This window comes from Oryx dammah, unplaced genomic scaffold (assembly GCF_014754425.2).
Source record: "Oryx dammah isolate SB20612 unplaced genomic scaffold, SCBI_Odam_1.1 HiC_scaffold_11050, whole genome shotgun sequence".
Taxonomy (NCBI): domain Eukaryota; kingdom Metazoa; phylum Chordata; class Mammalia; order Artiodactyla; family Bovidae; genus Oryx; species Oryx dammah.
Genome location: NW_024080444.1, coordinates 11739661 through 11746852, shown reverse-complemented (window position 1 = coordinate 11746852; position 7192 = coordinate 11739661). Strand labels below are relative to the sequence as shown.

The 7192-nt window shown below is 39.8% G+C and overlaps 1 non-coding gene across 1 annotated transcript; it reads left to right on the top strand.

Annotated features, from left to right (window-relative positions):
• Nucleotides 1–1514: 1514 nt before the first annotated feature.
• TRNAC-GCA lies at nucleotides 1515–1587 on the top strand. Its single transcript has one exon. It is a non-coding gene; the product is annotated as a tRNA-Cys (tRNA).
• Nucleotides 1588–7192: the final 5605 nt, after the last annotated feature.

The following is a 7192-nucleotide window of genomic DNA, read 5'->3' as shown; positions in this document are numbered from 1 at the left end:
ACATGACCACTGGAAAAACCATGGCCTTGACTAGACAGACCTTTGTTGGCAAAGTAATGTCTCTGCTTTTGAATATGCTATCTAGGTTGGTCATAACTTTCCTTCCAAGGAGTAAGCGTCTTTTAATTTCATGGTTGCAATCACCATCTGCAGTGATTTTGAAGCCCCCCAAAATAAAGTCTGACACTGTTTCCATTGTTTCCCCATCTATTTCCCATGAAGTGATGGGACCAGATGCCATGATCTTCGTTTTCTGGATGTTAAGCTTTAAGCCAACTTTTTCACTCTCCTCTTCACTTTCTGCCATAAGGGTGGTGTCATCTGCATATCTGAGGTTATTGGTATTTATCCTGGCAATCTTGATATTAGCTTGTGCTTCTTCCAGCCCAGCGTTTCTCATGATGTACTCTGCATATAAGTTCAATAAGCAGGGTGACAATATACAGCCTTGACGTACTCCTTTTCCTATTTGGAACCAGTCTGTTTTTCCATGTCCAGTTCTAACTGTTGCTTCCTGACCTGGATAAAGGTTTCTCAAGAGGCAGGTTAGGTGGTCTGGTATAGTGACTTATAATCTGTGAATTTGAGTGTGACTAAAGTATAACTGTTGGATGGAGTCCTTCACTTTGAGGTAGGGAAAACCATAGTCAATTGTTATTCAGATTTTTTTGAATAACAAAGTTATTGAAACTCTGTAAGAAATATATTTTACATTGTGTTCTAACACACACACACATACCTGCCACCCCACGTGCTGGCGACAAAAGATTGATCAAAAATACTTACCTTACCACACGTGAGTAACTTTTTTATTTTCCACAATTTTAATACTGTAAATATATTAATGCTCTACTCTTCTATCCTGTTTGATTTTTTAAAATATAGTGATTGTGTTTCACTAAATTGATTTCATCTTCCACTAATGGCTTGTAAGATACAGTTTAAAAAACACTGCCTTAAACATATCCAGTCCAACTCTAGAAACAGAAGCGCAGAGAAGCTAAGTGACTTACCTAATGGCACACAGAAAAGAATAAAACAGGAGGGACCCACGTTTCCTTACACCAACTCTTTTCCCTTACAAAGCAGCTCAGTTTTTCCTGAAACTGATTTAGACAATTGCTTAGTCACAACATTCAGGTCATTATCATTCACTTTAGACTAAATTTATGTTCTTATAATTTGGTGAATGAACTGTAACCTGCCTGAAGAGAGAGCCATTCGTTGGGCCACCATTTTAGGGAAACTGGTAGAAATGAAGTTTGTTTTTTTTTTTTTTTTCCCCAGATCCTAGTCAGAGAGAAGTGTAAATATGGAGCTCTTGAAGGCTCAGTATTTGGAGTCACACAGACACAGGTGCAGATTCCAGCTGCAACCCTCTCTAGTTTTGAGATCTGTGGGCAAGAAGCTTCTCTATGACTCAGCTTCCTCAACTGTAAAATGGAAATAATAATGATAAAACTATAGAATTGAGTGAGGTCATTCATGTGAAGTATACATGTGTTATTATTGCTTCCCTGGTGGCTCAGATGGTAAAGCGTCTGCCTGCAATGCAGGAGACCCAGGTTCGATCCCTGGGTCAGGAAGATCCCCTGGAGAAGGAAATGGCAACCCACTCCAGTACTCTTGCCTGGAAAATTCCATGGATGGAAGAGCCCGGTAGGCTACAGTTCATGGGGTCGCAAAGAGTTGGACATGACTGAGCGAGTTCACTTCACTTCACTTCACACAATATCTCAAGCATGGAAAGTACTCAATGTATGTTGACATTTTGATGATGATAGTCAGCAGGGAAGTCTAGTCTAAGGGAAAATGAGGCAGTCCTATGAACAGAACCCTGAAAATCCAGCAGAGACCAGTGGAAACTACCTACAGTTAAATAAAAGAGGTTTGTGTCCATTGATCTCCAATTCCACGAACAATGAATAAGATACTAACAAACCCATATATGGAAATTGCTTAATGTTGATTTACAGTAAATGTGATTATCAGTTCAGTCGCCCAGTCATGTCCGATCTTTGCAACCCCATGGACTGCAGCATGCCAGGCTTCCCTGTCCATCACCAACTCCTGGAGCTTGCTCAGACTCATGTCCATCAAGTCAGTGATGCAATCCAACTATCTCATCCTCTGTCATCCTCTTCTTGTTGATAATAGCAATCAGTTATTATAGACATGATAATAGCAATCAGTTAACAAATGATGGATTTAAATATGAACTGGCATATAGGGACTTGGTGATAAATATTCAGTTAAGTGGTCAACCCAGTGTCATCCTCTTCTTGATAACAGCGATCAGTTATTACAGACATGATAATAGCAATCATTAACAAATGATGGATTTAAATATTAACTGGCATATAGGAACTCAGTGATAAATATTCAGTTAATTGATCAACCCAGAATGGACTAGATATGGAGAGAGACTGGGCTTTCTTAAACAGGCAGACTATAGCAGATAGCTCTCTTCTGTTGCAGTCACCTTTCAGGGCAAATGATAACAAAACATCAGCTAGTTGAAATCCTCAGTCTATTGACTAAGGGTTCAACCTGTTTCCCTCTTCCTCTTACCTTATTTACACTTCATCATAAGCACAAAGGTCCAGCAGTGGCTACCTGCAGTGAGTCTGTGTCCAGCTGCTGTATAGATGGAGAACCTAATAACAAACTTGCAACTGAAAGAATTTCACAGTGAAGAGAGAAGAAGTAAATAGTTCATAGACTAGCTGTATTGTTATTCAAAGGGGAATCCAAGCTTTGGAAGTTTCCCAGGCATGCAATGGCCTCTGAGCTTTTGTATTCTGAGACACTGTGATAAGAAGCATGAGAGCATCTGTAGAAAATAATCAGCTTTAGTAACTGAGACAACTTTCATGACAATGAAAGAAGCAAATAATCCCTGTGTTCCCAACTTGACCAGTTTTGGACAAAGGCAAAAATAGTCTGCTGCTGCTGCTGCTGCTGCTAAGTCGCTTCAGTCGTGTCCGACTCTGTGCGACCCCAGAGATGGCAGCCCACCAGGGTCCCCCGACCCCGGGATTCTCCAGGCAAGAACACTGGAGTCTAGATAAGTATTAAAATAAGTCCAATGTGTCTAACTTCCTTGTCAGAAGTCACTGATGGTCTGAGGTCAGGAGTGTGACTAAAGTGCCCACATTCTTTTCAGGCCTCACATCATCACTATACCTGGTAACAGCGTTGCCCCTCTTCAGATGTGCTCGGATATTACTGCTGGTGACACAGAGCTCAGTTCTGCCGCAGAAGGGTCCTCTGACTCTCTAATCCTTCTTATGAGGGATGAACTCTGCCCTCTCATGTAATGATAATCTTGCATTGGGGTCTTTGCAAATGTTAGCTCAGAGAATCCTCATTCTTCCATTTTATAGACAAGGTAGTAAGGTTTAGTGACTCTTTAGGAGCAGAAATGGGATTAGAAGCCAAATTTGGCAGCCAAACCCATGATGAAGCCCGGGGGAAGTGGAGAGCACAGAGATGTCAGAATCAGAAGCCCAGTGTTCATTTCTCAGTTCCATGTCTCAATAGCTCATAATATTGGGACATTTTCTTAATCTTGGTTTTCGTATCTATAGGGTGAAGATTATAATAGTAGCTACCTCAAAGCATTGTTTAATCATGTGAGACAATGCATGTAAATTACTCAGGACATTACCAATCAAGTCCTCTGTCTTTCTGGGCGTTTGGAAACTAAAATATGACCAGTCTGCTGTACTCAATCTCTGCTGCTGCTGCTAAGTCACTTCAGTCATGTCCGACTCTGTGCAACCCCATAGACGGCAGCCCACTAGGCTCCCCCGTCCCTGGGATTCTCCAGGCAAGAACACGAGTGGGTTGCCATTTTCTTCTCCAGTGCATGAAAGGAAAAGTGAAAGTGAAGTCGCTCAGTCGTGATCGACTCTTAGCGACCCCATGGACTGCAGCCTACCCGGCTCCTCTGTCCATGGGATTTTCCAGGCAAGAGTACTTGAGTGGGGTGCCATTGCCTTCTCCTACTCAATCTCTAAAGTCCCCTAAACAGATAGGTATGTTGCTGCTTGCTTGCTGATTCTGGGCACATAATATTCTGAAATAAAATATTTTAAACTTTTGAAAAAGGTAAAGCTATATGTAAAATCTTAATTCTTATAGATTTATTATGAATTTCTACTGCTTACTTTAAATAGCCATCTAATCACATACTACCACCTCTGCCCCCTTAAACTGAGTAACTGATAGGTAAAAATAACATTTTGCACCAAGAAGGCTTTTACATTTCACTGTGCTTACCTAATTACATTGACACATCATTTATGATCACTCACCTAGTAGTGGAATTCCCAGTGTTGGTGTAACAGAGCTTCTTGGCTAGGTCAGAGTTGAGGCTCAGGTGATTGTGATAAGAAAGTCTGGCTGATTTGCAAAGGGACCAAGGAGTGTCCTGGAACACAAGACTTGAATCCTGATAACACTGGCTTCAGACACTATGCCTGATGGACTGGAATAGCTCTCACAGAGGCCAGATGACAGAGAGAAATGGCTGGGGTGATCCCCTATGTGACCTGTCAGTGCTGGGGCTCTTGAGAGCTAAGTCATCACAAGGGAAGAACTGCCATAACAAAACCAAAACCAGCAGCAAGGCCATAGTGTCTTAAGGAGTGGTTGCTCCTGGTGTACAGTAGGGGTTGCTACCAAAATCCATCCTGAGTTTACCATCTGGGTGAGTAAGGGCCCTAAGGAAAATACCTGTTTCTAACTTGTGAGTGAGCTGTCCAGAGAAAATTGGGCACTGAAAAACTTTATTATGGACCACCCCTAAACTTCTCATTTTTCAAGGTCAGTTTTAGGTGACAAGATGTCTGGCATTGGCAGGATGGTGTGATCCCCTGGGTGGCTTGTCAGTGCCTAAACTGCTAATAAGGTGACAAATGAAAGAGTTTGCTGGGCTAACGACTTAACATTGTGAGGTTCAAGCAACTTTACTGAGGCCTCTTTCCCTTCTGGGTTCCTAGCTCTATGTTTATGGATATTTGCATGTATTTGTAGGCACCTTGGCAGGCTCTGAGAAATGACTTTAAAAGGGAGATTCTGAGAAATTGGACTTCCCATGGTCAAATTGTTGGGAGGCTTAGAGCTGGTGAAATTTGGATATTAATGTTATTATTATCCTTGTTCTAATGATGAATGAAGGCTGAACTCTCTGTATTGCCCAGCATCAGAGGATTCAAAAAGAGTGCTGATTTCTTACAAAGACAATTTCAAGTTAAGTATTCCTTAATGTCAGACACTATATCCTGTATTTTTAAAGAGTGTTCACAAATCCTAGAAGAGTGCTAGTATTATACATAGTAGGTGCTCAAAGAAAAATTTAGAGTAAAATTTGTTGCCAGTCCATTCTCTTGTGGCCTGAAGACTTGGAGTGCTTTAGTGGACTGTGGTTTCTTCTTGCAAATCATCAACCTCTTCTCTGCTCTGACTCATATTAACAGGAAGACTGATGAAATTTCTTTTCAGCAATAACAGGAATGTGTTCTTTACTTTATTACTTAAAAGTGTAGTAGATTCACTAACAGGATGACAGAGAGAAGTGAAACATTTTCTTAGGGGACTTTGGTGAAACTTCCTTCTGCCCTTTTTTCTTTATCAGTGGAGTAATTATAAATGTAGCAGTAATTATACAAGGAACTGGTGTTTTGAAAAAACTTGTCTACCTACTTTGAAGATACTTTCCAAATGAATTACAGTTACATACCACAAGGAATAAGTAATCTACAACAGACATTCATATTTTTTATGCAGAACAAATATTAAATATCTAAAAAATTTACTAATTAGATAAAATTGGCTCTTCCCTTTCAACTACTGTACCTCCATGAGTTTGGGGGAGTTTGCTTTGTTACTTATTGTGTCAAAGACAAGAACTTATTACCCTCTGAAAATTTGAAACTGTATTGATATTGGAGTGAGCAAAGGCAGGAATGACATCACCAGATTTCTTTTTCTCTTGAGAAGTCAGTGAGTAACTGGGGTGTGTCAGTTTCACTGTAATTTTTGTCCAAGAGTATTTTTCTCTTTGAGATTTTTATTCCAAATATAATGTTGTTGCTTAGATAAATTCTCTGGCATAAACTATAAATCTGGTATATGAAATTAAAACTGTCATCTCAGTATCTTTGATTTCGCTTCAGCAGCTAAATTAGGGATTGAGATTTAGGATTTAATATTGCTTTGCCCATATTCTTACCTCCCAGCCTTCTTTCCTCTTTCCACTTCTGTAATTTTAGGCTAGAGGAGAGGAAAGTGGGAGAAAGAAAATATTGGAGTATGAACTTTATATTCCCTTCCTTGTTTTTCAACCATAGTTCACTAATAGATATTATTATATCTTATTTTATTCATCCAGAAACTCTCTGTGGGAGCTGCTTGTATTGTCTTTGTTTCCCTGATGAGAACACCAAGGCACAGAAATTGTTAACCTGTGTGGAACCTGATTTCAACTCTGTTTAATTCCCAAAAGCTCACTCTTCCCAAGCATGAGACACAGTAAATATTTGACCATTTCTGACTCCTTCATTCCTACACCATAGAGGACATGGCTGAGTTAGATGCAAAACCTGGGGGCCTCCTCAGCCCCCTCTGACACCAAGTTTAACAGAAAAAAGGGGAGGACCGTCTAGATTTAGAACAGAAGAAAGGCAAGAATACAGGAAAATAGAAGGAAATAAAAGCAAAATAGAAATGAGGCCAAGGAGAGAGAAAGGGATATTTGGGAGAATTTGTGGAGAATGGGAAAAGAAGGATTAAATTCAAGTCCTTGAAAAATGAGAAATGCCCTCCATACTTGGACTTTTTTGTATGGACAATATTTCCTAATATTTTCACCAGAAGTTCCCCAAATACTGAATACGCTGGTCTAAAATTTTTATCTTTTTGAAATGTAAGTAATTCAGATAATGATGATTTACCCATGGAAAGGAATACATAATAGAGGCTCAAATGGCTTTTCTCTACCAATCTTTTCTGACCACTTATTATTCCACTCCTTTTTGATTGTTCTCCATTTCCTTTTTTCTTATCCATACCCTCTGACTATATTCAAGTTGATGATCATGGTATGCCTACTGTACGCAAAATATTATGGGGATGGAATACAAAGAGAATGTTACTAATCATCTAGGAATGGAAGCTTCCATTTCAA